The 23,015-nt window shown below is 38.3% G+C and overlaps 1 protein-coding gene across 2 annotated transcripts in view; it reads left to right on the top strand.

The window, feature by feature from the left end:
• LOC113039885 (gamma-adducin-like) overlaps positions 1–23,015 on the top strand; it is an 82,021-nt gene that overhangs the window by 25,729 nt on the left and 33,277 nt on the right. The window contains exon 1 of one of the 2 annotated variants that reach the window (XM_026198028.1): positions 5,077–5,219. The exons of the other annotated variant lie outside the window; for it this stretch is intronic. The gene's annotated coding sequence lies outside the window, so the exon portion shown is untranslated. Of the gene's footprint in view, positions 1–5,076; positions 5,220–23,015 lie in introns of those variants that run through there. 2 annotated transcript variants of the gene reach the window in all.

The following is a 23,015-nucleotide window of genomic DNA, read 5'->3' as shown; positions in this document are numbered from 1 at the left end:
ATTACAAAATATGTAATTTTGAGATCATTTGATGTAATTTCATTGGTACATTTTGGGATGATTCATCATACTGCAATTGATTTATTTATTTTATATACTTTGGGACATTTGACACGTCCAGTTTAGCGCCATCATCTTGACCGCCATCTTGTATGTTCCTCGCAAATTTTTGAGATGTCCTCCAGTCCCATCAATGAACTTTTGCCTTTACCAGTAGAAACGAGCTACTGTATTCTTTTTCGTGTTGTTTTTCTCAGTTACATTTGGGTACATCTCATGCTGTCCTTTCCTGGCTTGATCTGATACGTTGTGTGTCCCCATCAACAGACACATTGTGCTGGGAGTAACTAGTGTGCAGTGATGCATTTGGCTTCCCTGGCTGGACAAGCAGGTTAAGTTTTATTGCTGCTTTCTCTCTCTCAGACACTTTCTTGGTTGTTTAGGATTGCCAGAGGAAGGTCAAAGCAACCTGCTCCCAACTTGTCAAGACCCCAGATGCTCTTTGATATAAAAGCATGGTACATTAATCTTGTTGTAATAGATTCACCCTGAAGCTACGTCTGGCGCCTTGTTTGACCCAGCTCAGATATGGCATGTAGCTCTGTAATAAAGCTCTTTATTTATTCATTTATTTATTTCAGAATCGGGAGGTTGTTTTAATGACAATTTTTCAGTTTCATATTTTTGAATTCCATTCCTCTGAGCACTGAAGATTGAGGAATGCTTAATGAAATTATATATACTTTGAGAGTTTTGCAACATCACAAGGAGGCACATTAATCACCTCAGACCTCAAAGTGTTTTTCTGTCATTATCCGTGTCTTGGCACAGGAAACGTCCAAAAATACTGTTTATCTGAGATCAACCCTAAATCTGGCTCAGAGAAAGGAAAAGCCTTGTAAATATGATTCTATTGCAAAAACTCGAAACTTTCCTTGCCAGTAATAGAGTTCTCATAATTGTTTCTAGAGAAATTAAGCATAGGCACCATCACAGTCATAGATTTTGAAAGCCAAAGTTTTTTTTAGGTGCCTGTAAACCATCATTTTAATGTAGCTTGAATCCTGAACATACTCGAAGCTAAGTTTGGTGATGAACAGCATTTTTCTGTCTGTGTGGTGAAGTGCAGCTGCAGATTCTAAATGTTTAATCAATGTCAGTGAAGCTGAATGGTGCCCAAATGTCATTTTGTCTTTTTGTTTCATGTGGTATTTTGCAAGACCCCTAAAGACCCTGATCATAATACTTAATGTAGTACACCACTCTGTAGTATCTGATTGGGTTAAATGAACTTCCCTTGAGTTTAATTAACACTGTCTTTTCTGTAGTCTAGAAAGGAGCGCTAGTTGGATGGCAGCCAATCTGTGATTTCTCACTGTACGTATTGAAGTGTACACTATAGGTCATGCATGCTTGGTGCCTGATTGATTTTCATATGGCATTCATAGTCCACTAACAAGCTTGCCAGTCAATGTCAGAAAATATTATATTTTGCAATTAATATAGGCATTTAGAATGAGAGCAAGATGTAGCCATAGGCAAACATGTAAAAAAGTAATTCATTTTAAATATTGGACACTTTCTCTCACTTGTTTGGCTGTTAACTTTTGTATATTTCAATTGATGCAACCTGCTATTATTAAATGTGCTTATAGCATGGCTGCAATATATAGTGCGTGAATGTTTTTCCATTTATTATTCGTCCCCATGGAGAAGATTTTAAATTACTCATGTAAACAGATTTTACTTCCCCCTACAAAGTTTTTTTTAATTCTGCTGAGTTGTTTATTCCTGGCTATTTTTTTCATTTATGATCTGGATGTTGACCTTTGCGAAACAATGTCAAACTCTTTGACATTGAATGGATGCAGAATTTTGAGTTGAATGGAGTCGCAACTATAAATCTGTAATATTTTGAATATGCTCATTTTAAAGTGGGTGCAAGCCAAGCGGCCAAATCCCTTCGAGGCGGGGATGTCAAACTCCACTCCTGTAGGAGCCCAAACCTTCAGAGTTTAACTCCAACCATCTTTCGAGTAATCCTGAAGAACTTAATTAGCTGGTTCATGTTTCTTTCGATTTGAGTTGGAAAAGAGCCAACTGCCATATGTCTGAGGTATCCTGGTGAAATGATATGGCAGGGGGCTCACATTTGGATTCTGTACTCTGCCCAAATCAAGAGTCCACCTTCAAATGTCGAAGGTATACTGGTGCAAATGTATGACTTTGGCCTCTGAGGCCACAATTAGATTCTAGACTCTGCCCCAGATCAAGAGTCCACCTTCGTATGTCTGTGGTATTATGGTGCAAATATATGGTGGGGGGCCTTTGAGGCACTACATTTAGGTTCTGTACTCTGCTTCAAATCAAAAGAGCCCACCACCATATGTAGCCTATGTGGTATACTGGTGAAATAATACAGGGGCCCCACATTTGGATTCCTTACACTGTCCCAAATCAATAGTCCCCCTTCAAATGTATAAGGTTATCTTGTGCAAAATTATACTAGGGCCCCCCAAAGGTCTTTGAAGCACCACATTTTGGTTCTGTATTCTGTTTCAGATCAAAAGAAAATGCCACCATGTGTCTATGGTTTACTGGTGAACTGATATGGCAGGGGCCCCACATTTGGATTCTGTGCTTTGCCCCAAATCAAAAATCCACCTTCATATTTCTATGGTATTCTGTTGCAAAAATATGGTAGGGACACCAAGGGGCCTTTGAGTATCCAAATTTAGTTTCTGTGCTTTTGCTTCTGATCTGTTCTGGTGAAAAGATAAGCTGGGGCCCCACATTTCATAGGATCTGTGTATTTCCGATGTCCAGTATCATTTAGGAAGTATAGGCAGGCGCTATACGTGGTGTGTTTCCAGTTTTTAGGTTGTTGTGCCTAAGGGCACCTGTGCCGGACATCCCAGCTGTCCTAGTTTTCCAAAGATTCAGGAACTTGCACTCATTGACTCTGACTTGAAGCCTTTACTCCTCAGAAATCGCTGAATTTCTGTTGCGTAACTCTCAGCTATACATTACCAGAATGTGGCTTGCAACTTCCAGCTTCTTGTCAGCTTTTTGGATTGCAGGAGGTTTCCCTCCTACGTGAATAATTGGTTGCATATTGATTTTTAACATCCCCCGAGAGAGCCGCACTTGCAGAGGCCCAGCTGAGGGCTTTCATTTGGGTTTTCTGTGGTAAACAGTACACAGACATACTTTATCCTCCCATAACTGTTGTTCTTTACTGTCTCCTTTGGTCAGCACTCCCTAGAAGAGCTCGGCAGTTCACTCAGAAATTAAAAAGACATCAGGAACAGCAGGATAGGTAGGAATGAGCTTGACACTTTTACTGATGACTTACTCAGCAGAATAATAAGTAAAGGCTCTATTTGCAAAGTTATTCAGATGCTAATTTGGTGTTACTCCCACTATGTCTTTTTGTGGCTCTTTAGTTAACAAATAGACACTAGGACAATCATTCAACAAATAAAAAATACACATTAAAATGATACAACCAATTGAGAACCCCACTTTTTGTTCTGGAAACATTTAGAAGATTCTTTCAAAAATGTTGCAGGAGAAACTGGTCCAGCACTAACTTGTCAAGAGCTCGTTTACGATCACCGCCGACACTGGAGTCGTAAAGTTTGTGGCATTTTTATTGTCAGCTCTCACATGTGTGGCGTTAACCAGCTTTAGCATGTGAACCCCTTGAGAGAGATGTGTTGAGTTTGAATTTATTGGAGGTGAATTTATGGAGAATCCAAGAGTGGGTTTTTTGAACCAAAGCTCTCAATTCTCTCTTCATCCTTCGTTCCATGAATATTTTCCCCAAACACCAATCAATATTTACTAAAGATGAGAAGGTTCCTAAATATACCACAAATAAGATGTAATTAAAGCTTATTTTACAAAATATTTAGGCAAAATATATTATAAGGCCATGTGTAGGCTATGGAACCATGTACGGTATTAGCGCATATCGGTTATCGGCTGAGGTTTTCCTTTATTTATCGGTATCAGTCTTTATTGATTTCTTTATTTTCCATTTTACCTACTGCTACAGATACAAGACCTTTACCACCATGTAATGCTCACTTAGTTTATTAAAAAAAAAACTTTTAATGTAAACTTCAATCGCAAATCCCAAAACAAATATGCATTTTCCATGCTGAACTTTGTGATGACATTATTACTTGTATCCTTTAAAATCATTTATTTTAATTTCTGTTGATTTATTAGTAATTAAGACAAAATAGTAGTAACATGTTATTGTTGTCCATCTGTTGGTTATCTGTCATAGCATAATTATCGTCATCGGTATTGGCGCATCTATACATGAAGTAAAAAAAACTGCTTAATTTTTTTTTTTTTTTACAAAAAATCCAACTATTAGATAAATTAATCGGCCAATTATCGGCCAATATATTAGTCTATACGTGTAGATATTATTATTATTATGGGTGGTCTACAGTTGGATAATTCATGAGTTTAGAATGCTGACTTTAGATTTATTACAGTTTTAGATTTTATACAGAATCCGGTTTATCTCTGACCATGCTAGCTCTCTATTTCTGATTGTGGATCTAATGTACAAAGGAAACTGTTGGCAGTCTTTCAGCTTTGAAGGCCACGTTAACTTGTAAGACCTTTTGAAAGCTGCTTCGGCTTTGTTGCGGTCTGATGCTGGGCATTGTTCAGACCGGTTAACCCTTCATAGACCAATGAATACCACATCTGAAGATGTGAGAAGACAAGAGCGAAAAGAGGGGAAAAGGAGAGGAGGGGGTTAGCCTTTTTTTTCTTCTTTTTTTTTTAAACCCTGCTAGTTTTTTATTTCACCTCCCTGCACCTCCATTCAGTTCCAAAAAACACTGCCAGAAGACCAAAAAGAGGAATCAGAGTAAAAAAAAAAAAAAAGAGACTTCAGTTCAGACTTAAACTTGAACAAAAGCCAGCTGGCTGTGCTTTATTGCTGCGACGGTCTTCTACCATGTGCAGGGAGAATTTTAATCAGAGACCCCTCCCTTATGTGTGTGTGTGTCTCTTTCCCTCTTTTTGTTTCTGCCTCTCTCCATCAACCACTCCTAACCTTGAAGATAAGTACAGTAGAATGATCTTCCCCTGTGGAGACTGGAGAGCCCATGCAGGAACGCTGGAAATTTGCTCATTGAATTTGAGGAGAGACTAGACTCTGAAAACAGGAAGGTCTGGAACGCAAGCAGGTGAATTTTTTTTTCTCTTGCGATTTTTCTTCTCTTCTGAGGTTAGAATACAGTTATCTCCTCTGCATTTTTGAGGTACATTCCTTTGCATTTAATTTAAACCAGAGCTGCAATGTAGAGTCACCTTGCCAAGCTCTACTGTCCAGATAAGTCTGCATTTCTGCACGCATTTTCTTGAAGAATTAAAGGGATACTTCATGCAAAAATGTATACCAGTATATAGTTCCAAACATACATAGAAATTGTAATTTTAATTAATTTTTAATGAATTTTTAATTGAAAATTTCAAAAGAAAAATTAGGCTAGATGTCAATGCTTTTTCATTGGCTTACAATACTTCTGTGTTTCCCCAAGTAATTTGCATTTGTTTGCAAACCTTTTGCGTTTTCTCAACTTTACGTTCCCCAGAGAAATTCACATTTGCTGCCAAACCTTTGCATTTCTAAGAGAAATTTTCTTTTGCTTACAAAATGTTTGCATTCCCCAGACAAATTTTCATTTGTTCGCAAAGCTTTAGCGTTTTCTTAAAAATGTGCATTTTCTTGCTAACCTTTTGGATTCCCTCTAGAAATTTACATTTCTTTGCAAAACTTTTGTGTCGTCCCAAAATGTTTACCAAGTTCCTCCAGAGATCGCATTTGCTTGCATATATTATTGATATGAATAAATATTTTTCTCTCTTGAAATATAATTTGTTTCCCTCCGGTTTCATTTTTTCCCATTACTATGTCCCTTTTAGAGAGTTAAAATTTTCGTTTTGTTGGCCGACCTGTCCCCTTAAAAATAAGCCTGCATGTGAGCTGGTCCTCAGCTGTGGAGGTGAGTTGTTCGTATATTATCATTGAATTCAAACTCAATTCTCAGGCAGCTACCATAGGCCCATATCCAGCTCTGGAACTTGCTCCAGCAGAGCAGTCTTTTCCAAAGCAGTCCGCATGGGAAAAACTTGACAGATATATCTTTGTGTAGGTCAAAGGTCAGGGTGTCAACAATGTGCTTCAGTTTAATAGCGAAGGGAGACATTTTGCCTAAGGGATGACTTTTTGTGTGAATATTGATAAGCGTAGGTGTAAAAGTGTGAGTGATGTAATCTGATGCTGAAACAGGGATCTGCCTGGTCATCTCACTTCTCCAAACTCTTTGCCTGAAGGGCAACATATGAGGATTTGAGTACAGCAGTCAGCAGGCGTGTTTGTCTTTCATATGTTTCTGTTTACTGACATGATCTTAAGTGGGCATAAAAGCAGGTTGCTCGCAGGCCCTTTGGCCCATTATGCTCTGCGTTTCCAGATGAATGCTTCCCGTTCATAGATGAAATGCTGTGAAAACCACACCAGTCCACATGATTGCTGCTGCCCTCTCTATAAACTTCATGCTCTGTGTTTGAAGGGAGAGGAAGAATCTGTTTTTATCCTAAATTGTTGAGCTGAGTTTCCTGATTTGACTCTGATTCAAAATTCTTTGACAGAATTTTCATTAATTTGGATATTTTTATTATAATAATGATGAAAGACATTATCTCTTTGCTAAAGAAAATTGGCACAGTTTCAGAACAATTCTAACAAGTTAACTGTTTTTGAACTGTTCATTAAAAGAACCGATTTGTAGGAGTCCATTCTGGGAATTTGGACTACATTACTTGTTCGTTATGTTTCTGAGTCACTAAAAAGAATCAGTTCATAAAGACTCATTTGATTTGAATTTTGACTGCACAGCTTGTGATAAATGTATTTGAATCTGTAAAAATAATTGATTCACAGGAGTTGTTTGTTTAGAAATTAATGTTGTTTGGAGTTAAATGTACTTTAGAGTTACATTGCCTTTTATTCAATCAAATATGGTAAAATAGGATTTATATTGCAATGTTGCTAAAGTAGGTAGTCTTCCCCCAAACTCAGGGGTCATACAGGCATAATTTTTGGTTATTATTGCCATTACAGATACCCATTTCTATTTCTGTGATCTCTATCCAGTGGTTAAGACATTTTACTTCTTGCATTCCAAAAATAAGTTGCTTGCAGAAGATTTAACATATAACACGGTAAACATTGTTAAAATAAAAAAAGAACCTTTCTTTTTTCATGCAGTATTTACTGTTTCCAGATTCACACTGGTATTGTCATCTTTTAAAAAGTGTTTGTAAGGCCAGTCGTTTGTAGAAGTAGGAACCTATTGAGATACTTGACTTATTTGAAGAAAACTATCACAAAATTCCAGTATTCGGATACATTTGTTTCGTCACAGTAAATAAATAGTTTGTGCTGTCCAAAGCTGAAAAAATTAAAATGCATGCAAGCGTGTGAACCTTTATTAGGATGTATAATTATGAAAAAGTTTTTCCTTATATGATGACAGCCGTGTCAAACACTGGTAAAGCGGAAGAGCTTGCTCCTGAGTCCTCGGGCCAAACGTAAAATCACTTGTTTATCCCGTTTCGAGTGTGAAAATATGCTGTCACTCAACTTCACAAGCTCTGCCCACACATCCCAGAATCCGCAGGGCTACTCAGATATATGCACAGATGTCATTAGTCAATAAACAAAAATTCCTGACGACCGTCCCAAGAGATTTCAAAACTACACTTCAAGAGAAATGTTGCGTTTCGCCAAAAGCTAGACAGTATCCAGTTGCCTCTGGTTTCAACGCTCGCAGTAAATGACTTTATTACTTTTTCTGTACACTGGGATGTGAAATTCACACTGGCACTAACGCTATAAATCATAAGTTATGTAAGAGAACATCTGTGTAGTACTGTGATGTTTTCAACATTACTTTCAGTGTCAAATATTGCCTTATTTTTGCTTCAAGATATTTTTTGTAATATATATATATATATATATATATATTAGTAATCATTTTAGATTGTTCTTTGGGATTGCAGATCATTTTCACACAAGTCTCTCCCCATTACCAATCCAATCATGGCTCACATCTGTAGAAAATAAATAATATTCCAAAACATTCAAGTGTGATCAGACACTTTACATTTCTGGACCGATCCTATCCTGAGATGTCATGTGACTGATGGTAAGAGGCATGCATGATGCATTGAGTCTAAATACTGTTATGTAACATTCCCTTCATTCAGTCTCTGCTGTCCTTTAGCCATTGAATCAGTCTAACTTCACTTCAAAGTTAAACAACAGGAAACCTCCCTCTCCCTCTGTATTTGCAGGTGTGCATGTAACATATGGATGTGTGTCTGTGCAACCGTGTGTGTGTGTGTGTGTGTCTTGGCGGCCCGTAGCCCCCTGAGTGTGTGGACTAATGGTGTTTGTGTGAGACCGATTGAGTAATGTGGAGTCAGGCTCCATGATAAATTGAACCAAATGGATTTGGGCTGGGCTTGAGCTCACGGGCTGGGACTCGCGGCATTCCTCTGCAGTGATGTAGATGTGACATGCTTGCAACAATCAAAGATAAACATGAGTTTTTGCACCGAAAGAGTTTACGAACACGCTGAAGTTATTTTTTTTTGTGTCATCGGGCCGAATTCTGCTTGATTTGGGGTGGCAGAGCCTGATTTGCCAGGAAGAGGGATTGTCCCATGAGGATACACGCATGTGCGTCTGGTTTCAATTGGAGCTCATTTGGAGGACTATGGTGATGCATGAGTTAATGACCGTTTCCTTGTAGCAATATACAGTTCTTTTAGGCATGTCTATAGAATTATATAATGTAACCTTCCTAACTTTCTTGTTTTTGATCTTAATATAATAATTCTGGCCAGCCGATAATTCATTTTTGTTTTATGACCGATAACCGATAAATATGCTGATAATTCAATTCTACTCTTTTGTCTACATAAATTAGCAATAAAATGCTAAAATTTTAAGTTATTTTAAATACTATAACTCAGAGCATCAAAACATTCTAAAATACATTATGCAAAAAAATTAATTTTAATAAAAAAATAATAATTTTTAAATATGCAAACATTTTATGAAAAATAGTGTTTGTACAAATTGTAAAGTAATTGGTAAATGATGGCAGAGATAATTTACAAAGAACATATGGGAAATTAGCATGAACATTGAATATCCAATAACAGCCAGTACCGATAAATTAAAAAATCTCTATCGGCTGATAACTGATATATCAGTAAGATGTTAGCATGTATATAGATACATGTATCCCTATATCCCAGTATCCATATGCTGTCCAGATTGTCCTGCATTTCCAATATTGTATTTAATCCAAGGTGTCAGTAACACACCCGGAAAAAGACAGAGCGCCTGACACTTTTTGTGTGCATGGGGATCTGATCCAACTCCCTGTCGACCTGTCCCACTATCACGCCACTCACATTCCTTACCTCAACCCCTCAAAGTCTCATTTCCTTCCAGATTTGCTATCTGATACAGAATGCCAGGTCTGATTCGATGCTGACAGTGATATTGTGACAGATCCAGGGAATGATTCTTTACAGAAAATGCCACATCTGGTCTGCTTCACTGATCTTCATAGGAGATTTGTGGATTTGAGCTAAGGCGCAAATAAATCTGTTCATTGTTTCCAAATGAACTCAAAAGAAGACATTTTGAAGAATGTTTTCCCTGTTGCAATGAAGTCAGTAGAGTCCAAAGCAACATTTAGTTTTGGACCCCATTGACTTTTATTGTACGGGCTAAAAAAAGACACTCAGTCAGGTTTGGATCCACTTAAGTTTAAGTGAATAATGACACACACACACACTCACAAAAAAAACTTTATGATTCGATATGTACTACAAAATGATAAATAGAACACTCAAAACTTTTATTGCAACATTTTAAACCCTGAAATCAGGACACTTTATGTGGCCCATTTATGGGTTCAAAATCCATGTAATGTTTTTCGTGACATGGCAGCCGGCCCTGTAGCTGCGTTGACAGAAGAAAGGGACAGGAAGTGTCAGGCCATGAGGCCACACATACGGCATGTGAACCATCGCAACAGGGGGACAGAGAGAGAGAATTGAGAACGTGCAGAGGGAAAGTCAGGACTAAGAGGAGCAAGAGAAGAGGCAGAGAAAGAGGGTGGGAGAACGGAGGGATGAAGTCATGACAAAGTTTTAAAGCTGAGCTTTGGGCCTCTGTAGCCGGCTGGAGTCTTCAGGGAGGGAAATGGAATATCCATTGTTATCCAGAAACCATAAGGCCAACATTCCCTTTCCTGTATCCCATCAAACCACCTCCACACTATCTTCTGTGTCTTTCAGAAACACCATACACTTTCAAAGGAGGACAACTTTAATTGGATTTTAAAAACTACAAATTACGGTATATCGGTATCATATCAGTCAATATCAGAGCTATTTTAATCTTTTTTTTTTTATTATGTATAGCTTGCTTTTCGCTTCTCTAATCACGTATCCCACATAAACTCCACCCCTTTTTACCACTTTTTTTTCTTTTCTTTTTTTTTTTACCAAGCTCATATTCAACTCTTACTCCATCCAATCAACAACCAGTGGATTGAACCAAGACCCAGTCCTAATTTTTTTCTTTTTCAATAAACTTATGTCGAACTTTAACTGATTTTAGTTTTTTATATTTTATTTTTTAGACAAAAAAGTATAGGATTTAATTAATGACCATTTATCGGTTATTGGCTGTGAAATTAAAATATTTATCAATTCATAAATATTGTCCAGAATATTTGTCAGTACAGTAATATCACACACACACACACACACACACACACACACACTTACTGACTTGTGTGCTTTCCCGAGTGACCCAAGACTAATTGCTGACTTGCTCAGATTCTGTTATCACACACTTTACTTGGAGTCACTCTTCTAATCTCGGGCTTTTATTCACTCAAACCATAATCCTGCTTTTAGCCGTAGTCATAGTCTTAGTCTTTCTTCAAAAAGCCTGAAAGAATTCCTCATGTTAGCATTTGTTATTCAATATTTTATTTCATTATATTATTATGCATCAGATTTCAGGGTCAGGACCCCTTTCACAGTTGAGGAAGCACCCCATCCTCAAGATATACCAGCTGTAGAGAGACCGAGAGATGTGGAGGTTATGAATCGCACCGGCTGTTGTTTTTATAGAGCATTGTCATTTCCTCTGCAGCTGGAACAGGCGAGAGGGGAAAACAACAGAGTTTTTGGAAAACTAAACATTTACCTAGCATGAGTTTGGGTGTTCCTCTGTGCAGCATCACAGAAAACAAGATCAGGATAGATGGACAGAATCTTCTGTCGTTAAAGCACCAAGTATGTTGTTGTGCTTCAAGGTTGCTACTTGAAGATGGTTGTGATTATACAGACTAGATTTGTGGCATGTTGCTTTCCACAAACTGCATCCCAGAGTACATCAAATTCATGTGATTGCCAAATTCACTGGTTCATTTGTAAAGTGCTGTACGTAGAGAGATTATAGGTAAAGGATGCTAAGTCTGTTGTTAATGGTGTTACTTAACATAAAGGTGTCTCTCAGAGCACTGTAGTCAAACTGATGATGGCCTTAAACTATTAATAAGTAGAGAAAATAGGCTAAATAAACTGTTGAACGCCTTGGGCTAGATGTTTCACAGCTATATGAATTTTTTCTCTCTGGCTAAATTTAAAGTGCATCAAATGTATCTTTCTGCATTGGATTAAGATTTTTTTGTATGCAAAAAAAAAAAGAAAAAAAAAAAGGTGTAGTTAAGTAGCCTTTTATATTTGTTAATTCTCCCCAAGGTTAGTATTACCATTTCATATTTTAATGATCAATAAAACCATATTCCATTGCCACAACTTATGAAATACAATAAATACTATCCAGCATAAAGCTTAAGAGTATTTTAGTTTAATTTGAAAACCTAGCTGAAAGCTGGGACTCTAAGGAAATAAACATATAGGTACATTCTGCCTGTGTGCATTTTTTGTCTGGCCAAAAAAGGACAGAATGTGCATGCCCTGCTGTAAATTTTGACCGGTTGATGAAAAACAAGCTTATGTGGATTCTACACATATAACAATTTAGATAAAGTATCTAGAATTACAGATGAAATATAATCATTTATTAATCCGTTATCATTTTGACTTAATCCTTTTGTTTATTTAAAGGCTGAAATGTGAGGTTTACCATTTTATGAAACCTTTTCATGAAAAGTTTTGTACGTTATTTGATAAACTGTTGTCGGTCATGTTGCTACTTGAAATCTGAACATCATTGGTAATGTTGGAAACGATTTATGTTTCAGTACTTTTTGAACATTTCCAGCACATTTTAACAATACCATGATAATATTGACATCCGTGATAATATTGGTCACTATACTCGTGAGAAGAAATATTCATACACATCTCTAGCACCTTTTGCACAACTTTGTTGTAGGACAACCAGTTAAGTGGTAAAACTGAGTAGTCATGCAAACCCTAGAAGCAGCCATTCAAAATCCCAATGTAAGTTGGCCTCAGGCTCAAGAAGAGCTCTTGTATCCTGAAGTCATAAAAGAAAGAGAACACCACTTTAAAACTCAATATTGAGTCTTATGGACCACCTAGTGTCCAAGAGACCCCCAGTGAAGGTGCTCATGTAGAGGCCTGTTTTGAGGCCAGACCTCACTGCAGGAGCCATCTGATAGGCACTCTGTGAGTAAACAGCCCGGTTTATGAAATAAACACAACAGTAGTGTGGCTTGGTTGGGTTCCAGGCTTCGGACAACCAAACACTGTAACACTGTTAGGCTAAAGTCTAGAAATTATTCAGCCTTTATGGCATCTTAACTGTGACAATTCAAGGTAAAGTATTCCATTTCTGGTCCACTGATGGCATCAAATGGAATTATGACTTAAAGTTTCAAAATTTTGGTTGAGCTGCCACTCAAACTAATTGCAAAAAAAGTCTACCTCAGTTTGCTTCAGGATTCTCTGAATGAAGATTCTTAGCAGTCGTTGACTCTAGAGATTTATGGTTTATAATGCAGTATGTCAGGATCTGTATGGACTTCCTTGCATTTTGGCAGATGGACAGCAAAGTTATGGAAGCTATTAACATTCTATGGCTACATGTGAACACTTGTTATTTTTCCATATGTGGGTGGGGCAGGGAAAGTATTGCACTGGCCGTCATTGGAGACAGAGAGAGGCTCTCTGAAGGGGCCTGGAACCCTCCGCCCTCTCCACTCCACCGAACAAAGAGCAAAGACAAACGAGTGCTGGGAATCAGTGAGGTGGAAGAAGAGAGGCATTAGTACTGGTTGGATGGGTTGAGGGATGGCAGCAGTGAGGAATAGGAAGAGATGGAGAGAGCAGAGGCAAAGAAAACAGAGGATCACAAGACTAAGCAAGAATGTCCTAGTCCAATATTCGATCTGTACCAAGAGGAACAGGGAGAAAAAAGAGGGAATTTAACAGCAACTTATGTAGCAAGTATAAAATCAATATATGTTGTTTTATACTTATCAACAATTAACATTTTTGCATTCAAGGTCTTTGCATATGTAGTCTGAAATTATTATCCGAAATTTTCGCACATTAAAAAATAAATACAACCTCAAGTTGTCAATCATGTTTACACACTGCCTCTGAAAACTTTCATCCATCGTAAAAATGTATTCAGACAAGGTTTGATTTTCTGCGTTTTTGTATCTTCAGCAAGCTTTTTTTATAGGAAACGATGACGAATATGAAAAAAAAGTGGTGATATTATTGTCAGCAGGTTGTTCTTGGGGAAAATTACAGTATGCAGGCTGTCCTTAAAAGATCTTTTTCCACTGACCATCACCAAACCTCTTTCTTCCATAATGGACACAGTGTAGTGTTTAATATCTCCTTATGTATGTTGTAAATCCATTTCAGGGACAGACCGAAAGAAATGGAATATGAGTCATCCACAAGTTCTGAGCTCACACAATCCATACACTGCTCAGGACTGAGAGAGATGATGCCTTAAACAGAGAAAGGGAGAGAGAAATAAAAGAGAAACTGAGATCATAGCGGGTGTATGAAAGTGATATTCTCCCCACTGGTCACTGCTGAGAAGTGAGACAGTCTGGAAGGTTTTTATTGGTTTACCAGTGGCCAGTAAATTCAGACACATGCTGCCTCACCTTGAAAAAATCTTACTGTGCTCACACTCCTCGTGTCTCAAATTATGTCTCTTGATCTCAGGTTTTCTTGGTGGCAAAAACATTCATCCGGCCAGGTAGGCCAGTAGCCTGTTTATGCAGTTACAGGTGTGTGAGAAAGGTGAAAAAGACAGGAAATGAATTAACATTCAAGATTGAGGTATTGATACTTCTGTGAAGAAGTATGGTGTAGCTTGGGGACAAAAAAGTCCTTAAATGTGAGCTAAATCTGAAAAAAACCCTTGAATGTCCCTGAAGGTAAAATGATTCAGAAATATTGTAAAAATGTATAAATTATATAGTCTGCAATTATATAAAAATATGAGTGGCCAGTTAAGTGTTCTTTCTCTATATATGCTGATTGTGGAGTATGTCCAAATTAAACCGTATCGGTTATTACATTGGAGAAATGCATTGCATCATCTGCAGTAAGTTAGATCGATCTATTTTATTGTTCTTCTCTCACTTCATGACAGTCCTTTGTGCACACTGAAGCTTACATTTTGTGACACATTATCTTGTGACTCAAACCCAGCCTGAAATGTCCTGTTGAGGAGAGCTGGGTGATTTTCCTCAGCGTAGATTCACCATTCAAAAAACATTTCCCTAACACTGGATCACATTTCAGTCTCCTGGCCTTTGAGGCATGTGGGATCCACACCCAGGAACATTTATGAGAAGATATCTTCATGCTTGAGTTGCTATGGTCAAGGTGGGTGATTTGTGATGGGCAACTTTGCAGAGAGGAAACATTTTACAACCTGTCTGGATAACATCAGCACTATCACCGGCGCAAGATATAAAGGGATTTTACAGACTGTGATATGCAGTTCTAAAAACTTCACTTACCATTTAGGTCACATCCTTACTTTGTTCTTTAAAACTTTGTTACTAAAAATGACTTGCCTGTGTTGCATCACGTGTTTAAAGTTACAGAGAACCCCTTGAGAAGTCAGTACCTTCCTATCCGAATGGTCTACAATTCATTACTTCTTCACTGCATGGGGTGTGGAAGGAAACAGCTGGAAGGAGTGACCTTTAGTCTTAAAATCAACACACTAGAAGGGATACAACTCATATGACTGGGCGCAACCTACTCCATTGAAAAGGCACTGACTTGCCCCCTCAGAGCAGCTCAACAACCCTGACTGTGACAGCTGTGTCCATTGGTGGTCCATTGTCAAGACTCTTCCTGAGGAACAAATTTGTCATACTTGTGGGCAGGGTTTCTGGTGAAATTTACAGTGTCCGTGATGAAGCTCTTAGAAGTAGGCTCGCTCGTCTGCAGTTCCAATGAGTAGGCTATATCATAGGGGACCTTAAGAGACTCCCCTTATCCTGGACAATCTTGATGACAAGCCCTGTTTGTGGGAAACAGGATGACTCAAGTTTATTTTAATTTGGATACAATTTGTGTTTGGAATTGAATGTTGTTGAACTTGGTGGCAATTGTTTTCCTTAATGTTCAAGAATCCTGGAATGAAATTATAAATGGAAAGACGACTTGGGAGTTTAGGCTTTATTGTTGGCTCTGAGTCACATATTACTATGCTTCAGTCTCTTTGCGTGTCATCTCAGTAGACAGTGCAGACTCTGGCTGGATGCCTGCGACCCTGCAGGATCCCTTTGTCTGTCAGGAAGTTTGGCTCCTCGATTTCTGTCTCTTTAGCTCTCTTGATCTGCCTCATCCCAACTGTGGAGACCCATCACCACTGAGGCATTAATGGCCAGTTAACACAAGAAATAGAAAGTGTTCTTGTCCTTGTTCTATTTAGTTGTGTCATTCTCCTTCTGAGGTTTCGCAGCAAATCTAATGACAGCTCCTGTATTCCCTTGAATGGACAAAGCAACTCCCACAAACTCTTATATCTGTTTGGGAAGAGCTAGTCTTGAAGAGTGTTGCTAGCTGAATGGTGTTTCGGCAGGAGGTGGTGCTGTATAAATGGATTTGGCAGGGGAAGTGATGGCTCCTGCTGCTGGGTGAGTGGACATCTATGGGTCTCTATCTTGGCCTTTACTGCTGGTTCAGTTTGGAGCTGACCTTCTGCTCACTTCACAGGGGCTCCGGAATTTTCCAAACCCCTGCCGATGGGTTTTTAGTATTAATACACAGTGGGGCATCCACAGTTCTCTCAGAGAAATGGAGAAATAACCACCTCAGTGGGGACTTTATTCACTTCCTCAAGCAGTCTTCTATTACAAACATGCCAGAATGGAACAGAGCCTTGCAGCTTTCAATGCAAGTTAAAAGCTCATTGATAATTAATACATTATCATCAAAGCCAATATCCAACCACAGACTCCTTTCATCCAAAGGAGATAAATTCCAACCTTGAATATTGAGAAACACTATTTGGTTTTATTTAGTTTTCCCCATTTGCTTTTCATGCAACTTGCAGTCGTATTATCTAGTCCCTACTCTTCCTATAGTTTGAGTTACACATCTTACCTATTGCATTGGGATTTCCTTCCTTAAATGTTTGCAGGATATTGGCTTTGCTTGAGAGCCAATTATTTATGTTTTTACCATTTTACCAGAACATCCTTTAGACAACAAATCAAGTCTTCAGTCCATCCCAAGAGACACTTCTTTACATCAATATGCCAGAAATTAAGCAATAAAGGAAACCATTATTGCACCTACATCCTTTGTTGATGACCTGCATCTAAACTTGCTTGTAGCTTGACTGTTCAAAACAAGTCCAGAAAGAATGGAGTTCAAAATGTTAACAGGCCTTTCAGAAAGCTTTCTTCGTTTTCAGATGAGACCCCCTGAATAAAGCCAGTTTTCTTGCTTCAGTTGAAGGGAATTCCTGAGCAGGACATTACAACCGCGTAGGAGAAAGTTCTACATGATTCCTTCATTCAGTCAATGTGCTTTGAAAACACAAAGAGACCCAGAGGAAAGAAAGCTCGTAACTCCCCTCAGTAACCCTTCACCATACAAATTACTCTTTCATCTAGTGGCTGAAAGTGTCAAAGTTCAAGTTCATGACCTTGCATGTATGTGTTCACGCCTTTGAAACGCCTATGAAATCTTCACCTCCAGGTGGTTACTAGAAGCAGGTGGCAGATAATAACATCATAATCTAGCGAAAGGCTCGTCATGAGGTTTCATACAAAGAACGAGGATGGAAGATCATCCCATATAATTGCACGTTTGCTCCATTACTTCTTAAAGCTTTTGTACACATGGTTTATTTTATCGTATGTTTGAAATGTTTTCTGTATATAAGTCCCTTGAAGATGGTAAAGAGAACCATATGTGTAGTTTGAAGGAAGGGGAGGAGGGGACTTACCCAGGTTGATTGCTCTCTTAGGGCACAAGGTGGGGCCACAACATACATCTCCATTGTTTGTGTTTGTCTCCCTGGAAACCTCTGATAGTTCGGTTGAGTGGACAGCAGATGTTTTTAAGTGTGTGTGCGTGGAGGAATGGTCATACAAAACTTGTGACAACTGAACAACTTTTGGCTCATGGGGTAATACATCATTGTCTGCCTCTCTCTATATATCTCTCTCTCTCTCTCTCACTCACACACATCCACACACACACACACACAGTGCTTTTTTTCCTGACTGTGCAGTACCCTTCCCGGAAACAGTCCCCCCTTCCTTCATCCATGCACACTTTGTTTCTGTTCAATATTGTTCAATGACGAGTCACAAATCTACTGTCACAAGTCCTGGTCAAGGCCAGGAGTTCAGCTTTATCTCAAATACTTGCAGTAATCATCACTCTCATAATCAGCAACACAATGGACGTGGTGTGACTGTGAAATTACTTTTTTTTAGATTGCAGCAATGGCATCTGCAGATGTGAATGAGTCTTTTGTTCCCTTTGTCTCTCTAATATTCATTCTGTTTTTATTTACTCATTCTGTGCCAGAAATGTTGAAATGGCTCCACGGGGACAGTGAGATGGTTATTATGCTGTGCTAAAGGTCGTTTGTTGACATTCCCTTCGTTTCGGAGTTCACCAAGTAAAGTTTTGAGCCTGACCTAACCAGATCAGGTTATGCTTATATCAGATGAGTAACATGAGAGCGGAGACTTTGAGTTGGTAATGAGATTTTGTATGAAATTTACAGATTCGATTTCTGATTCCTTTTAATAGTTCTGTTAATAACTATTTTGGTAATTCTGATAAAGAACCACAAATGGAAAGTAATAGGACAGCAATTATTTTCTCAAGATTCCTGTTCGCTTTAAAAATAGTGTATTATTGGAAAGTTTACATTTGTGACAACTAATTAGCCAATAATTGTTGTTGAGAGAATCTGTTCCATTAAAGTAGGCTGCATGTTAAATCAAAATGAAATCAAAATTGTGATTAGACCGAAACTGTGATTTGTCATGCATATCTTGTCAGTGAAGTACGGTTCTGTGATCAGCAGTAAACCTCTATCTGAAGGCCAGAGGTCACTATTGCGGAAACTCCAAATACGGCCTGCAAAAGAAACCCAGCGGTTGCTGAATAAACAGAAGATCTAAATGCTTTCGTTGATTCAACGTGACTAATAAACACACAACTACTGCAATTTATGGTATATCTTATTCGTATAATAATTTTCATTGCAATAAAGTATATCTATAATGCAATGCTAATTAACAGTCTTTATCACCACTTAGAATACAATTAAATATGTTGCGCGCCTTATTCTTTGTAAGGAGCCACATCTCACAAAAGATTTTATTTCAAACTGACGTTATGAAGGTAGTAAAAACGTTATTAACTCAGGTATTTTCACATGCTTTCAGATGGCGCAGCATTTAGGCCTACTTCACAAAGCCGTAGTTCACTGAAAAAGTTATATAAATTATTTATTCGATTTCATAATCGTACGATTATATCCAGTGTTGGGCAGTAGCGTCGCTACAAGCAGCGAAGCTACTAGTTTAACTAAATTTCTCAGTAGCTTGGTCGTAGCTTCGCTACTTTCTGAATCAAATAGCTTTTTAGTAGCGAAGCTCTTTTTTTTTACCAAGTAGTACGGAAGCTTCCACACAAGCTACATTTTCACAAGCATTTCTGAAGCTCAAACTCAGATGGGGAAATACAACTGCTAAGATCGCTGATCCTGGATCAGTAGTGACGCGACGGCGCTACTTCATCTTGTTCGTATCTACGGTGGATAGCAACCAACCATCTTTATGATGCATTACCGCCACCTTCTGCTCCGAATGGTACCACTCCTTGGCCAGTCACGCAAAAAATTATTTGATGAAATGATGGCATAGGATGAGGTCGGAGAACAGTTTTTATTTTATTTATTTATTTATTTTTTTATTTAAAGAAACAGGGACAGCGTACAATAAACATTAACCTCAAAGGGAGAGATGCATAGTACCAGGTTTTAGCTCAAGAGCTAATTTTCACCCGTAGTCCCTGGGCAGTTAATCGGTTAAAGAGAAAATATGTTTTCAGATGCTGCTTGTAAAAATTATCAGCGTCCCCCTTACGAAAGGAAAATATATTTACCAATATATTTCTTAAAATATATTGTGATATATTGTAATATATTATTTTCCTTTTTATTTCTAATATTTTAGATATTTAAATACATTTAATAATATATTGATGACACATATATTATATAATATATTGCAAAATATACAAATGATTGCCGCTTTCAATATATTGCAATATATATAAGAATATATGCCTAATATATTACATATTTTCCAATATACTGCAATATATGTTTGTTTCATAAGGGCCAGCCTGGCCATTTTTTTTGTACTGTTTGGAGGTCTTGCATTTTGTTCTGCAAAGTCCTACAGTATATTAAGCATGCCCATGCAACAGGTGCATACACTTACTTGTTAATTACATGTTTTTTTTTTTTTTTGCCAAATTGATAAGGAACACAAAAAACTATTAAACTAAACAATTACACCTGCCTATCTGTTTGACTGACAGTTTTAAGCACTGAGATAGCATTGACTTGTAATAAAACATGTTCAACATAAAAATTTCATTTTAAAAGTAGCTTAGCTGTAGCAAGCTACTGTTGATGTAGCTTAGCTTGCTACATTTCCCAGGGGGGTAGCTTCAGTGTAGTGAAGCTTCATTTACTGTAGAGTAACTGGTAGCTTAGCTCACTACATTTTCCAAGTAGCTTGCCCAACACTGATTATATCATCTGCCATTTTTTTGCATAGCTTGTATGAAAACTACGGCTCTGTTTAGTAAATGCTGCTCCATCTGAAAGCAGGTGATGGAGATTTATTAGTAATCACAGAACCGGCTTTAATGACTAGATGATGGCATTCGATTAAATCGTGCAGCCATACTTTAAAAGCCTTTATTTACTACAAACATGTTTGACAGTCCCACATGATATCCTCCATCAGGATCTAATCTGTGCCTCTGAAATGACTCTGTCCTGCGGGATTTGAACTTGTGTGGTCGTGACATGGAGAGTCACAGCAGTGCCATGTGATGCTTAGCAGCACACAATCATCCTCTTTATCAGCTTATTTATCAGCGGCATCACAAAATGAGGCCTATTACACTCGGGTGAATGGTTTCTGGATAGTTTTCAATGGATCAGTTATTTTGTGATTATTGGTGTTTGTTTGGTTTGTGCAGTCTGTGCTTCTCAAACTGTGATCCATCTGATAATCTGGAGAAGACTTGAAGTCTGTGAGTTGATTGATTAAATAACTAAAATTGACTTGACTTATAATTAATTGACACTGTTGAGATAAATTGTATTATAAAGCGTGCATTAGTGAACATAAGCGTTCAGTTTATCTTTAATTTCAGTGAAATAAGAACAAAGCAGCAGTCCAGCACAAAAACAAGGGGATTAGTCAATTTTTATAGGTGCCAATTGCATCACATGTTGTATTGTGAATGTTTGACATCTCTATTATTCAGAATTACAGCTTGTCGTTTGTTTTTATGGCTTTCATGATCAAAAGAGCAGCGTGTCTCTCTGTCATCAGCTATTACATAATTCCTAAACATGAATGAGAGAGCGAGCTAACAGGTTATTAGTGTGAAATTAATCCTGGCACTACTTTATGCAAAAAAGGCTTTGATCTACACTGAGAATAATAGGATACCAAGAATAGCTAATCAAACACAGATCTGTAGCAGGATGAGAATGTACTGGGTTTCCAGTACATAAGGTTATTCAAGGAGAAGATTAACGGTCTTAAACTACATCTTTGCCATATTCTACACTTATCTATAGTGCTGCTGCCTTTTTAAAGTTAGTTTTACCAGTTTTCATAAATGGTCTGGGTGGACGAGGGAGGGGGCTTTATCTTGTAAATTTAAAGTGTGAAACCATTGTACATCAGACTCTTATTTCAACAGAGCAGGGAAAATCCTGTTTTCCATTATGTTCTCTTTAAAGCCTTTTTTTGTGTCCTGTGATGCTCTGACTCGGATTGAATTAAAACAATCGGAAATCGGCTCAAGACTCGAACAGTTCAAGGTAAGATCATTTCCCTTGAGGAACTCTCTCTCTAGATAAAGCATACAATCACGGAGAGTTCACGGCTGAGTGAAAACCAAAGCATCAGTCAAGCTGTATCCGCTGTTATTGGAAAAGTCAGTGCATCTAACAGGAAATTTCACCTTTTACTCTTTGACCAGGAGAGATTTCGGAACAAAATACGAAGGTAATGTGTCTTATCCAACTCACGTTTTAATATAAAAGCCTATGAAGTTTGAATGTCTGTGTGTTCAGAAGATTTGTTTATTTTTATGTGCGTATCCATGGTAATTATAACCAGATATCTGTTTAGAATCTGAAAATGACAAACAGAGATACAGCAGAGACTGTTTGTCTACTGTGTGCGTGTTTCCAAGATGGTTGTTCCCTAAGTTACGCTTGCTACCCTTGGGGAATGTGTTGACGGCCGTCAGGTGAGGCTGCGGTGCTACAGGCGGATCTTGGCACATGCTTGTACATCAGCCATGAACCTTACTGTCTGGCTGACTGACAGACATGAAAATATGATACTGAGACGCAAGAATACCAATACAGTCAACCAAGCAGCAGTCTTAAGAATGTAAATATGATTTCAGACACACTATTGACAGACTGTTATTGACTCAAAAGATGCGTCCACTTATCTTATTTTGAAAGTAGACTTGTAGTCAATTGGGTTCTGGTATCCTGAGATTAGGATAATTTTTATTTTATATACTGTGCATTAGGGATCAGGGCTCCAGACTGCGACCAAATGGTCGCATTTTGCGACCAAATTTTGAGAGTGTGCGACTGAATTTTACATCCAGTCGCACATGTGCGACCAGTAGATTTGCACACGCACGCACGCACACACACAAACACACACACTTGTACACATACTAATGAGACGCGAGCACACACACTCGCGTCTCATTGAGTGATGCCTGTCTGTGAGGCGGCAAATGCGTGTGAGAAGAATAGGGAATGGCCACTGCAAGTGGCTAAAATGTGTGGAGGGGGAGGGGCCTAGAGATAATTGAGCGCGCGTAAACATCTGTGGGAAGGAAACAGAGACAAATCTCATCACAACCTGATATGTGCGTGCGTCTGAGCTATGAGCAAGCGAACTATTGATTCGTTCTTCCGACCTTCGGCTAGTGTACCAGTGCCAGAGTCTACAGTGTCACCGTCAGATGATGATTCAGAGTCAGAGGTTGGTGTGGCGAAAAAAAGTCCGCACCAGGGCCGGCCCGCGGCATAGGCAAATGCTAAGGGCGCCACTCATTCATAGGGGCGCCAGAATGAGTGA

This window comes from Carassius auratus, chromosome 22, assembly GCF_003368295.1.
Source record: "Carassius auratus strain Wakin chromosome 22, ASM336829v1, whole genome shotgun sequence".
Lineage (NCBI taxonomy): Eukaryota > Metazoa > Chordata > Actinopteri > Cypriniformes > Cyprinidae > Carassius > Carassius auratus.
The sequence above is the reverse complement of the archived record's forward strand: the minus strand, read 5'-3'. Positions and strand labels throughout refer to the sequence as shown.